The following is a 15,253-nucleotide window of genomic DNA, read 5'->3' as shown; positions in this document are numbered from 1 at the left end:
GAAACACACGAAGAGTGAAGCATGTTAAAGTTCCCAACGAACGGCAATGAGCACCATGAAAAGCAGAGAAACCGGAGAACAACGACATGAACAGGTTGAAGAGACAAGAATTGCGACACAATGTTGTAATAAAAGACTGCGAAATCAAGCCACCCACGAAAATGTCACCCTACGAGAAGCACGGACGACCTAATACATGAAGCCTTCCATTACCATTCGACGAAAGTATAAAACATACACAAACACTTCGTAATCGGATAAATGGATAATATCTGCCAATTTTGCAAAGCGAAAAACTTCCGTAGAGAAACATCAGGATCGTGTTGCAAGAATGGAAAAATTCGATTATGGTCATTGGAAGCACATCCTTCTTTCGGTGTCACTTCGATCAATAGTAACAGAAATGAAATCGGTTATGTTTTCTCGAACCAAGGGTAAATCTATCACAACGCGGGATCATTACTAACACTACCCAATGAAGATCATAATTTTCTGAAAGTATATTTCATCGGAAATGAAGAAACATAAAATCATCAACATTGCACAGATATCAGTGGAATAAGGCGAGAAGTAGTCCGAGCTGTACAGAGCATCTTACACGAATACAATCAACTGATTCACATATTCAAAACAGTACTAGACCGAATGGTTCCTGATGAGTATGAAGATATAATAGGAATCGACAAAAGACCACATGGGGAACACTAACATCGATTTAATGCACTCAGATAGACGAAGTCGCCATTGTAATTGTGGATGGTGAAAATATAAGCCGTGACATAATTCTACAACGTAAAAGGAAGCACTACAACGCATTACAGACACACCGTTCATGTGATGCCTTCCAATACTCATTAATATTGCTGGATGGAGAGGACGGATGTCATTTTAGTGTGAAACAAATCCAACCTGAAACAGGCGTAGGAACAAATAAAAAGTTACTTCCAAGGATTCCTATGCTTACCGCTTAATGATCAGAGAGCATGAAACATAGAATCACTTTCTCAGCACTCGTCGTTTATTCCAACAATTACAGGTAGATATGTATGCAAAAATATAGTTCATCCCAAGGACATTTAAAAAATCATCCAAGCTGAATTTCCCAATCCACAAGGAGATCCAGAAATTTACGACTTAGTAGTGAAAGACGTTATTCACGGGTCATGCGGGACATTAAACCCTAATATGCCACGTATAAGTGATGGAAAATGTACAAAAGAATACCCAAAGCCATACATAGATGACACACAAACCGGAGTTGATGGCTGCCCAAATACAGAAGACGATCACCCAAAAACGAAGGCTTAACAGTAAAATACCAATAACAAGGCAGCGACGAACTGGTAATAGGCAGTAAACGTTTAATACCATATAACTTTAATACTCTCCAAAATATTGCAAGCACACATAAATGTAGAATAATGGAATTCGGTGAAATCCATCATAGAAGTGTGTAAGCATGCGAACAAAGGCAATGACATGGCAGTCAAATAGCCAAACACAGCGAATAACAAAACAGAAATGTTGAGATCCTCATGTACCAAATGGGAAAATACATCAACAGTAACGAAGCAGCCTGTTGTATTTTCGGTTTTCCCATACGCGAACGGTAAAAAACTGTGCAACACCTATCAGTACATTTGGAAAATGGGCAGGGATTTACTTCACGAAGGACACCGCAAGAAAAACTGCATGCGAACCACATCATAACACAACATTAACGGCTTGTTACCAACTGTGCCAAACGGAAGAATTTGGGAAAACATCACTGTATTTCGACTTTCCTATCTATTATATGAGGGGCACAACAAGAAAAAATTTTTTTACGACGAAAACAAGGAATTCTGGTAGAAGATCATCCCGGAATCATGAGATATGGCCCAGTACACCGAATATACAACGAACATCCGAACGACACCGTATGTTTCTACTTCCGGATGTTGCTACACGTAATACGGGGACGAGTAAGTTTCACAGACCAGAAGACTGTTGACGGTTACCTATGCCATATGTGTAGAGAAGCACGCTAACTGTTACGACTACTGGACAACGACAACCATATTAGGGATTAACGCTACAAGATGCCTCACTCTAAGCCTCAGCTGAACAAATGAGAAACCTATTCGCCATAATTTTAACAACATGTAACCAGTCAAATCCAAAACATCTATGGGACTCCTTCAAAGAGAGTATGTGTGGCGACATACATCACCAAATCCCACAAGCTCATCTTCAACTGAGCTAAAAAAATACATTGCTCACAACAAACCATTCCTACATGACAATCAAAATGAAATTTACAAAGTTATCATGGACGGAATCGACAACAATGGCGGCATAATTTACTTGAATAAACGAGGCGGCAGTGGGAAAACGTTTGTCATAAATCTGTTGCTGGCTGAAATACGTGCTAAGCTTAATTCGCATCATTCGTCATTGCGGCCACACTTATGAAAGGCGGCCGAACTGCCCAATCCGCCCTACAGCTACCGTTGAACATAGCCGAAGAACAATTCCCGATACGTAAACACTCAAGAGCACCTGTATGGAGTGAACTTCAAAAGCAAGTAAAGATTATCTTCTGGGACGAATGTAGAATGGCACATAAAAAATCTCTCGAAGCCATGGGCAGAACATTACAAGACTTGACTCTAGAGTGATGAGAGGAGCTTTACTGATATTGTCGGCAAACATTTCTAGCTATCCCCAAGTCAACACCAGCAGGCGAGATCAATGCATGCTTAAAATATCTCATCTCTGGTCACACATACAGATACTGCGACTAACAAAAAACATAAAGTAGAACTGTTGAAAGACGAAACAGTAGCACATATTGCTCAGCAACCTTTATAACTAGGCGAGGGCACATATCCTATTGAGCAGACGACCGACCTTATTAAACTCAACAGTGATTTCTCCAAAACAGCCTCTGCTGAAGTCGAACTCATCGACCACATTTATCCAGACTTTGTTCACAAGTATACCAATCTGGACTGGCTACTTGAAAGGACAATTCTGGTAACTAAAAATGATGTTGTCGACGATACGAACTTGAATATTTAAAAAAAAAATCACGGTGAAGAGAGATTATACAAACAGATCGACACAATGGTAAACACTGAAGGAAGTGTAAGCTTCCCTACAGAATTTGTAATCTCTTTGCAGGTACCGGGAATGCCATTGCGCTTTCTTCAACTAAAGATTTGATCTCCTGTCATACTTCTAGAAATCTCAACTTAGAAAACTATTTAATGAACACGGATGTTCGTCAAACAGCTATCGAATAACATCGAAGTCGAACTTAGGACTGCAAAGTACGAATGGCACACACTATTTATCTACAGAATTCAACTGATCTCTAGTGAACTGCCATTACAATTTTAAAGACTGCTATTTCCAATCCTCTTAACGCACAGTTCTACTATTAAAAAAGATCAAGAACAAAACTTAAAATATTGTAGCATCAACTTCAAACACTCCTTCTTCTCCCAGGGTAAACTATACGTAGCTTGCTCTCAAGTAGGAAATTCGAAAAATTTGTACATATATAGGTTGGTTAACAAATTGAAAAATGTTTTTTATAAACAAGTATGGTAAATAGAATATATTTCCAATAAAAAATTTTTACTTTTTATTCAAAATATGTCCTTTTATTCTAACTACCACACAATCGCATATGAACTCCCTTAGTTAAGCCGGGTTCGGCAGCTAGTATATACATAAACCGCGAGATAGGTTATCCATTAACCCACCAACATACGAACTTCAGGTTTATTATAAGGGAAGAACAGACTCTTTTCACCTTCCCAACAGTGCTAACAAAGCCCACTTCTCATTATTCACAAAATTTGTTTCAAATTAACATCTTTGCTGATGAAGGTTTCTCGGTTCTCCAGCCGGGTGGTAGTGTTCATATCCCGCGACGTTTCAGGAAGTGTTGTACTACCCATCTTCATCACCAGTTTACGCCGGGAAAGCCTACAGTCACAAACATCTATGTTTTTAACGATCTTCCATTCTTAGACGATTTATTTCGGAGCCGCTGAAGCCCACTGTCAAGCCCATAGCATAAGCCATGAAATCATAGATGTTGTAAGCAATCGCTCTGATAAACCAGTGTACGTAACATGCAATGAATTTACAAATGGTGATAGCGAGGTAATTTTCTAATAAGAACGCGTTCATGACGGCTGTAACGGAGGTGCTTTCCGAGCACAGAGCTGTCATTCAGTTTCGTCTGGCGGAAAATCAGAATACCACATATATCCACAGGTGCTACCAAAATGTCAACGGAGACCAGTCAGTGGAAAAAGGCATGAAGAGTCGTTTGGCAAGACGTCTGTCATCATTGCAATAAGGTAGCGCGAACCATTCCAGTCTCCAGCGTCCCAACCGACCGCACTGAGGTGTAACTACTCCATTGTGGGAACATACGGATTGCCTCATATGAGGTGGTAGAAGGATCACAATCAAAGACCTCGCTAATTATCTTGACGTCTCAGTTGGTAGTGCTGAGACACTTGACTCCTAGTTGGCATATTACAAGGTATGTGCCCTCTGGATTCCTCAACGCCAAACAAAGGACCGTAATTAGCAACGAAGGACTATCTGTGTGGAATTGCTGGCGCGTTTCGAGGCTGATCATGATAATCGTTTGTCGTCGTTACAGACGAAATATGGGTTCGTCACTTAGAACCTGAAACATAACGGCACTTCGTGTAGCGGCGCCACACCATTTGTGCTGCGAATAAAAAGTACAAAGTCGCACCCTCAGCGGGTAAAGTCATGGCGACCGTCTTCTGCGTCTCTCATTGGGTTATTCTGTTTCATGTCTTCCCTTAAGGTGCAACGATCAAATGTGAAGTGTATTGTGCTGCTCTTAGGAAACAGTAAAAACAGCCTCATCGTGTTCGTTACAAAAGAAAGTCTCCTTCTCCATGACAATGAAAGGCCTCACACATGTCTGCGTATCCGAGAGGACCTCACAAAACTTCAATGAACACTTCTTACTCATTCACCCTACAGCCAATATCTCGCGCCCTTCGACTTCCGTGTGTTTGGCCCACTAGAAGACGGACCTCGCATGAAGCAGTATGTCGGTGATGGAGAGGTTATTGACAGAGAAAAATGTCGCACCGACATACACCTGTGTAGTGGTACCATGCGGATATACAGGCCCTCCAAGTAAGGTGGCGCATGCCGTTGCAACTAGCGAAGATTATGTTGAAAAATAGGACTTGGTTACCAAAAGAGCGAGGAATAATACCGTCTGTGGGAATCCTGAATAAAACCAACCTGCTTTCAGAAAAAGTGTGTCGCAATACTTACTGAACGCATAATCGTACATTGACGGACATTATGATTACAGTGAACCATTAACAGACCATTTTCATTCTCATCTTTGCTCTTAAACGAACATTTGCTCAGCAGACAAATAATTGAGAGTATAAGGAGTCCCCGCATCTTCGCATGTTTACTATCCCATGGTAAGTGCGACGAACACCGACTCATAATACCGACTGTTAGAGTTTGAGAGATGTTAGCGCCCTGGCGCTCGTAATCTGTCTTTGCCATTCGTTACTATCGCCTTAAATGACATCATCTATCATATCAGTGCATTATTATACATAATTCGTTAGTGGTTAAATTTATTTCCCCCCTAGGCTAATAATTTACGAAATATTCATTTTTCTATTCGTGTCACTGCTAGTTTTGCGCTTCGATCATTTTAAAGTTTAGAATATATAAAATTATTTCATGTGGTGTTGTGCAGATGTATATAATCCAAGAAATGAAGTCGATAATCGTACGTGTATGTAAGACACCACTTTCGTCGAATGTGATAGTGCACTTGAAGATGGAAGAAGTAGATAGCAGTAGGGAATGAAACGTATTTCGGTAATTATCGTCCCAAGAGCAAAATTGTTTTGTACTCTTCTGAATTTATTGACGCTGTTGAACACATTGCGAAAATATAAATAAATCGTTATTTTATGTCTCTCGTTAACGTCGTCCTTTGATGCTACTAATCGTATCCATTTCATCCGCACATTATCTGATATCTTAGGAAAGCATCTGGGAGATATTTCTAATCTCCATAAAATCATTGACACAGTCTGTTTTCAGGGTATCACGTTGAGAGAACCTTTACCTTAACTTGCTCATACTTGGTTTTCGTGACTCTGTATCTCACACCTCTGGTATTACCTACGTTAATAAAGAACCTCTCTTGCCATAGGGTAGACATTTTTGTGATGTTGACGATTCTAGAAATTTATAAGCTTGCCTGTCAATCAGACTGTCGCAGCTCCTCCATAGCTGTGTTTTAAGATTGAAAACGCTACGTAGGAGATCGTTCCTGCCTCACGGGTTCTGGGAAAAAGCCGTAAAGTTATTACAGGTCTTTTTTATCTCGGAAGAAGTTACCTTACCGTGTAAAACAACCATACTGCTCAGAAAAATATATTAAAATTTCACTTTAATTTAAGCACGAGAAAGTGAGCCTCAAGATTTCGTGGAATAAACCTTCATTAAAACGGGAGAAGGCACCTGCGTTAAAGTCTTCAGAATGTTTCAAGCTGCCTGGAGCTTCTATGTCGTTCACTCAGAAAGGCTGTGTTGCTATTTTACGCCCTTAGTGCAGTTCATACTGGAATAGCTTCAGAAGTACATGATAACCGCGGTATTTTACACAAAAGCACTGTTCACAAACAGCAGAAGGACAATGGTTGAAAAGAGAGCTCGGCATGGAAATATTCCCACAAGGCACAGGTAATCTCTCCAATAATTCACGAAACCATTCGGCGTAGAAAGTGATGGATTAGGACTTCCTTTAGCAACTACTTGCTTTTACCTTACGTTGCCAGAAATGTATATTCAATAACATATGAAGAAAGTCGACTGATCATTCCATTTGATGCTAAGTGTCTGGTACAGATGCTTTTGTATGAATATTAGAGAACGTATTACCCTTAACAATTGTGCCATTAAGAGCAGGATATTAAAATCGGAAGTACGGAGTTACCAAAAACAAAAAAGTTACATCAACTTAGCGTGGCTGCAAGCACGTTCAACAATTTTATCAACCAAATGAATTACATTAACTGCCAATAAATTGCTCAATTCTTAAAGAAAAACAAATTTAACAATTCTACCATTAAGGGGAGACGGAAGGCAATCTTATCCCTATTCTACCAATGTTACTTTACCCTTTGAATAGGTACATTTTTCAAAATAACTATATGTGATAAAACAATGAAATTCTTACTGCGTATATATAACATATATGCCTTAATTTACAAGTAAAATTAACATAATACTTCTTACGGTTTGAACAGAGAAGATGTTATTCTTTCACTAGTAAAATTTAACTGTTTTTGTACATTAGCACTCCGTCTTCAGGCAACGAGTGGACTACCGGGACCATCAGACCGTCGTGTCATCCTCAGTGGAGGATGCGGATAGGAGGGGCGTGGGGTCAGCACACCGCTCTCCCGAAGCCGCTACTATTCGGTCGAGTAGCTCCTCAATTGGCATCACGAGGCTGAGTGCACCCCGAAAATTTATTTTGTAAAATAGTTTCTGATTGTTTGTTGGTTCTCAATTTAGTTGTAATTACTTATTACCACCTGCAGTACAAATTCAGTAAATTTCGTTTTTCTAAACCCATTAGTTTATCAAATAATGGTACCTGAAAGAAAAAAAATTAGTTTTGAGAAAAATCTATTTAAAGTTTACTATTGTAATTCTACTATCGTTATTAACGAGAATTACTTACCACTAATATTTTCATGCATCATACTGAGCATCATCTGGATCATACTGATCTTCTTTTCTTCTCTTGGTCCCTCTTCTATTCTGTCTGGCTTCTTTTGTGCATTTTAAATTAGCAATATCAGCTTTGTGGATTCTCTGATTATCTACTTGCGCCAAGGATTTTGCAGCATTTCCACTAGATTTTATGCCCAATAATTCCAAAACATCCAGTTATCTAATTACACTGAATCATGAAATAGCATCATAAACACCAAATTTGTAAGCTGAACAAATATAGTTATCGGTAACTGGTTCAAAATGACGAAATTTAGACATCCATTTAAATTTTGGGTTTCCCCATGAAGACATTTCTTCAACAAGGTATCTTTACAAAGGTCTCTAAATATGGGTTTAATCTCACTTCATTTAATTTAATGATGTGCGTTATCTCTGCATGGCGCAAAAAAGAAGCGTGGCATTTAAACGCCAGATCGCACAGACCGTCAGGAAAACTATCATATACCACGGAAAAATTGTCGTATTTATATAAAACAAAAACTGTTTCATGCGGGAAGACCAGGCATTTGTAATATGCTAAAATCTAAAAATTTAATTTTTGAAGGCCACTTGCCTTCCGTCTCCCTTTAAGAGCTGTTGTTGTGGTCTTCAGTCCTGAGACCGGTTTGATGCAGCTCTCCATGTTACTCTATCATGTGCAAGCTTCTTCATCTCCCAATACGTACTGCAGCCTACATCCTTCTGAATCTGTTTAGTGTATTCATCTTTTGGTCTCCCTCTACAATTTTTACCCTCCACGCTGCCCTCCAATACTAAATTGGTGATCCCTTGATGCCTCAGAATATGTCCTACCAACCGATCACTTCTTCTCAATCCTATTCAATACTTCCTCTTTAGTTACGTGATCTACCCATCTTATCTTCTGCATTCTTCTGTAGCACCACATTTCAAAGGCTTATATTCTCTTCTTGTCCAAACTATTTTTCGTCCATGTTTCACTTCCATACATGGCTACACTCAATACAAATACTTTCAGAAACGACTTCCTGGCATTTAAATGTATACTCGATGTTAACAAATTTCTCTTGTTCAGAAACGCTTTCCTTGCCATTGCCAGTCTACATTTAATGTCCTCTCTACTTCGACCATCGTCAGTTACTTTGCTCCCCAAACAGCAAAACCACTTTACTTCTTTAAGTGTCTCACTTCCTAATCTAATTCCCTCAGCATCGCCCAATTTAATTCGAATACATTCCATTATCCCCGATATGCTTTTGTTGATGTTCATCTGATATCCTCCGTTCAAAAAACTGTCCGTTCCGTTCAACTGCTCTTCCAAGTCTTTTACTGTCTCTGACAGAATTACAATGTCATCGGCGAACCTCAACATTTTTATATCTTCAACACGGATTTTAATACTTTTGTTTCCTTTACTGCTTGCTCAATATACAGATTGAATAACATCGGGGAGAGGCTACAATCCTACCTCACTCCCTTCCCAACCACTGCTTCCCTTTCATGTCCCTCAACTCTTATAACTGCCATCTGGTTTCTGTTCAAATTGTAAATAGCCTTTCGATCCCTGTATTTTACCCCTGTCACCTTCAGAATTTGGAACAAATTATTCCAGTCAACATTGTCAAAGGCTTTCTCCAAGTCTACAAATGCTAGAAACGTAGGTCTGCCTTTTCTTAATCTAGCTTCTAAGATAAGTCGTAGGGTCAGTATTGCCTCACGTGTTCCAACATTTCTACGGAATCCAAACTGATCTTCCCCGAGGTCGGCTTCTACCAGTTTTTCCATTCGTCTGTACAGAATTCGCGTTATTATTTTGCAGCCGTGACTTATTAAACCGACAGTTCGGTAATTTTCACATCTGTCAGCGCCTGCTTTCTTTGGGATTAAGATTATTATATTCTTCTTGAAGTCTGAGGGTATTTCGCCTGTCTCATACATTTTGCTCACCAGATGGTAGAGTTTTGTCAGGACTGGCTCTCCCAAGGCTGTCAGTAGTACTAATGGAATGTCGTCCACTCCCGGGGCCTTGTTTGGACTTAGGTCTTTTAGTGTTCCATCAAATTCTTCACTCAGTATCATATCTCCCATTTCATTTTCATCTACATCCTCTTCCATTTCCATAATATTGTCCTCGAGAACATCGCCCTTGTATAGTCCCTCTATATACTCCTTCCACCTTTCTGCTTTCCCTTCTTTGCTTAGAACTGGGTTTCCAACTGAGCCCTTTTTATTCATACAAGTTGTTCTCTTTTCTCCAAAGGTCTCTTTAACTTTTCTGTAGGCAGTATCTATCTTTCCCCTAGTGAGATAAGCCTCTGCATCCTTACATTTGTCCTCTAGCCATGCTTGCTTAGCCATTTTGCACTGCCTGTCGATCTCATTTTTGAGACGTTTGTATTCCTTTTTGCCTGCTTCATTTATTGCATTTTTATATTTTCTCTTTCATCAATTAAATTCAGTATTTCTTCTGTCACCCAAGGATTTCTACTAGCTCTCGTCATTTTACCTACTTGATCCTCTGCTGCCTTCACCACTTCATCCCTCAAAGCTGTCCATTCTTCTTCTACTGTATTTCTTTCCCCCATTCTTGTCAATTGTTCCTTTATGCTCTTCCTGAAACTCTCTACAACCTCTGGTTCTTTGACTTTACCCACGTCCCATCTCTTCAAATTCCCACCTTTTTGCAGTTTCTTCAGTTTTAATCTACTTAAGTGTAGGACATCAAAATCGGAAATACAGCGTTCTCAAAACAAGAAAAGTCATAACAACTGGACATGGCTGCAAGCAGTTTCAACAGACTATTTTTATCAACGAAATGAAATACAATCAGTGCCATTAAATGTACTAACACTTGCTCAATGCAATTTTTTAGCGAAATTGTAACCCGCACAAATAAAGCCTCACACAGGGATGGCCAGGGCATAAAACGTATAAACGTATGGCACAGCGGGTACTAATACAGTTAAACTTTACACTCCTTAAAAATTACTGGTTTTAAGAGTGATCACATCAGCGCCTGCTGGTACAAAAACACAAAAATACACATGTACCACCTTGTCTCCTACACAGATACAGCCAGAATTTATTCACGGAACCTATAACAGGAAATACTCTTACATTAGCACGACATATGGCCTAGCACACAAATTGTATGTAGTAACACAGACCGATGGTCATGCCCTCAAACGCTCGTAGGGTCGTTAATATAACAGGTCCAATTCCATATAACACAGGCATTGCCTCACAATATCCAGTACACAAAATTAGAAACCAAATACACTCAGGTATGAAGGAACTGCGACTTGCCGGATTCCAGCCAGGCCGTTACTGCCTCCAACCCACACAGCAATTGTCGAGGTGCCGTAAGCCTTAAATTTGCAGAGTAGGCCGGGATCTTGCACGCGACGTCCGTCTGTGGTTTTACCGCACAACGCTACCGATTATTCAGATAGCCGGATAGGCTTGCCCCTCACCGATTTAACCTTAGGCCGCTTCACGAGACCGGCGCAGGGCAGCCCCACTCTCCCTCCCCCCCCCCCCCCCCCCCGCCCCAATCCGCCCTAAAAGCCACAACTTGCCAGCCACGTGCACCTCAGCCAACTGACTCTGCAGGCCCCTTCTAACCAACCACACACACAGTTCGACCGAAGCCCTTAGATCGCAACACACGATCGAATCGATATCGGCAAACTAAATAGTCAGTGGCGCCAGTGGCATGCCATACCGTCAAGATTGCAGCCACCACAGCTCAACATTTGCATTTATTACTTCGTTGCTACTGACTCTATTCTTATCAAATTCCTTACACAGTATCCACATATGACGCTGTCTATAACTACCAAACTATGCCATTGTACAACTCATAGTTCAGGAGAGATGATGTGAAATACTGAAATGCGTAAATAACTGACACACCATGCGTGACGTTTCAACTTCTTAATTCTTTGCTATTAATTCTATTCGTAGCACATTTCGCAGACAGCACGAACATTATGCGTTGGATGCACATAGAAGAATATTTCATTTTGCGACACATGTCAGGAGACATAACATCATAATCATTGAGATATGTGGGAAATTGCCACATAATGCATGACGTTTTGATTTATTACTTCTTTACATACACTACTGGATGTACCTGTAAAATCATATCACGGTACAGGGCATAGTTCAGGAGATACGACGTCATGTACATTACGCTCATGAAAATGAAAGATCAGGACGAAATTCGCTAGATATACAGGTGAAATATGTGCAAAAATATGCGTTAAAAATATAAAATGCCTGTGAGATATATCTGGCATGTACTTATGCGAACAAAGCCACGGGTGGGAAGCTCCTCCTAAACCAATAGAACTATTTCGATCAAATTTAGTACAGAATACCTGGGAAATAAATAGTGTAGGGGTAAGAACCACCAGCCTCCTATTGGGGTGAGCGTGATAACATGGAGAGAGAAAGGAGGGAGAAGAGATGGATACACTGCGAGGGGGATTAAGGAGATAGGCAGAAACAAGACAGGAATACATGGATAGGCGTAGGGTACAGGGAGGGGAGGTGATGGACAGAGATAGGACAGAGGAGGAGATAGACAGAGACAATGGGAAGAAGAACAGGCATAAAGATGGTGGAGGAAGTGAAGAAGAGATGGGGGAAGAAGAAATGATGAGAGAAATGGAAGAGGAATAGATGGTAGAGTGAGGGGAGAGGAAAGACGGTCATAGAACGGAAAGGAGATGAGCAGGGAGAGAGGAGGAGGCGGGGAAGGATACACGAAGTTGGTGGAGGAGACTGACAAGGAGAAGGAAAGGAGGAGATAATCAGAGAGGGATAGGGCAGATGAACAAATGGAGAGTAGCTGATGGATAGAGAGAGTGGGAAGAAGGAGATTGACAGTGAGAAGGGCAGGAGAAAATGGACAGAGAGTGGGGGTGGAGGAGGTGGACAGAGGGCTGTGTGTGGAGAACGTGGGAAAAGAGAGGTGTAAGGAGGAGATGGACTAACAGAAGATTGGAAGAAATACGTGCTTGAGCAATGCCAGGTATTCAGCTACTTTTAAGGAATTATGTAACATGATGGGAAAGTAAAGCATTACAAACTGAGAAATGCACAAAACTATAAAGACTTTTACAATAATATGCACTCAAGCTGTTTGTAAAATATTTGCAGTTTACCTCCTGCACTCTGCAGAACCTAACTAATATATGTCAGAAGAAGTGACATCATATTCTAGTCCCATACTGTATTTGGTAGCTATAAATGTTAGTTAATTTCAGTGGCGGTGTTAGTTAATTTCCGTATCATTGATAGATTCTGCCATTTAGAGAGGCAAATCACTTACCCCACTTTCATCATGGGCAGTTCATTAGATTTAGTGTGATCTAGTAAGCCAATTGCTTGCTTCAAATTGTATTTCGTTATAAAAATGACCAGAACCTGGCGAGGGTAGTAGTAACGTACTACACATAAAAAGCAGATCAAATGCTCCCAGGTATAAAGAAAGTCTTACTGCAGTTGGTTGTTAAGTCAGACTGTACATTGATTCTATATCAGTGTAACCACATGAATCAGAATCTTTAAACATGCAACTTTCCAGAGTTTAAGGGAAGACATAACTGTCGTGAGATTAACCATCTAAATTAAATTAGCTTTTTGCTGTCAGGCCACGGAGTGCACTTACACAACCATAAATCAATTTAGTGATCCGTGTGCTGACATATGGGTTCGGTCACGCACTGATAAATAGTGCCCTTAAGAAATGCTTCAAATAGCATACACCAAACCTAATTAATCAATAGACACTAAAGTCAGCCAAAATATGAATATTTAAATAAAGGATGCTAGGAAATAGTCCCCCATGAAAATTGTATACCTTGACCAAAATGTTAAAATTCAATTTCAGATACTGATTTAATTGAAAGATAAAATACACTGAATAGTTACCTTATACTAGCTAATACGTTCATAGAGGCAAAACAAGCAATTAACTGAGCTAGCAGACCAATCAGAGTGTTCAAAGAAAGCGACTAATACAAACCAAAGGCTTTGTCCAGCAGTGCAACAAAATCAACTAAACTGAATAAATTCCATGCCCTCAACAAGTTCGTTCAAGTCTACATGTAATTCCCAGTTCATCACAGGAAAGTGTAGTTACTGATAGCTACACTAGCGCACACAGTTAAAATATTTTATAAGTCCCAAGCTACTACAGCGGAAAATGACGAAGTACCGAATCAGTGCACGTCGAAATAATCCTAACATCAACACACCCTAACACTTGCGGCTCTCTAGGATCTTAAATCATACCAACGACCTTACCCAACGAGAAATGAACATCAAAAGATCCTGAGCATAGTTCTGTTCACCTATTTAAGAATTTGGTCATGTCACTGTTACTCTAGTCCTGTCAGCTTCTATATTCTAGACCACCATTTGAATACACTTATAGATCTGTTACACATCATCATTTTAAATATATCTGATATTCATTTACGCATGGTTAAATGTCGTTTAGTTTTCATACATAAGAAAGAACACGATTTTCCTTGAATATAGTACAACAGAAAACAGAACTGCAGGACCCTAGTCAGGTTCATCCCTTTAATCTTCATCAACCTGTGGACCACTCTTCTCAAATGACCATCCTAAACGTTAGATCACCAAAATTACTTATTACCGCATGTAAACGAATTAGGATGATAGGACAACTCTTTTATGGTGATGGTAATCTTTTATGAATGTGTCGATAACTCCTGATTTTGCCTTGGTTTTTACTATTATGAAGTACTAATTATTTTCAGCAGTTCTGTCAAACAATTACAGATCTTCTAAACGATTACATAAACATACAAATATTTGGTGTTCGTACAGTAAAACTGACACATGTGGCATGACGTTTAATTTAATAATTGCTTACAACTAATAGTATTGGTAACATATTACACAGACGGTATCCACATATACCGCTTAATATATGTGGAAAATACATTTTTGTACAACACAGTTCAGAAGATGCAACATCAGATTCGGAGATGAGTGAAAGATTGTTTCATGAAGCGTAGCTCTTAAATCTATAAATAGTTCAGGAATCACGACGTCAGAAACAGTTCACAGTGTGGAAATAAAATATTGCAGGTGGGCGGATAGAGAGAGAGCAGGTAATCCACAAAGGAAGGGAAGCAGGATGGGCCGAACAAGTAGGGGAAAGGAGAGGAGTTTGGCCGAGAGAGGGGGAGGAGGAGATGGAGAGTTGGAGCAGGAGATGGACAGAGAGGGGAGGAATGGGAAGGGGATCGACAGAGGGGGGGAGGTGCACATGGACAGAGACAGAGGGAGGAGGTGATGGACAGAGAGAGGCGAATAAGCAGATGGACAAATACGGTGAACAGAGAGTTGGCAGTGTATGAGATGGTCAGAGAAGTTGGGAGGAGGGGATCGACGGTGCGGGAGGTAGGAGATGGAG

This window comes from Schistocerca cancellata, chromosome 3, assembly GCF_023864275.1.
Source record: "Schistocerca cancellata isolate TAMUIC-IGC-003103 chromosome 3, iqSchCanc2.1, whole genome shotgun sequence".
In the NCBI taxonomy this organism is placed as follows: Eukaryota; Metazoa; Arthropoda; class Insecta; order Orthoptera; family Acrididae; genus Schistocerca; species Schistocerca cancellata.
Note: the sequence above shows the minus strand (reverse complement) of the source record.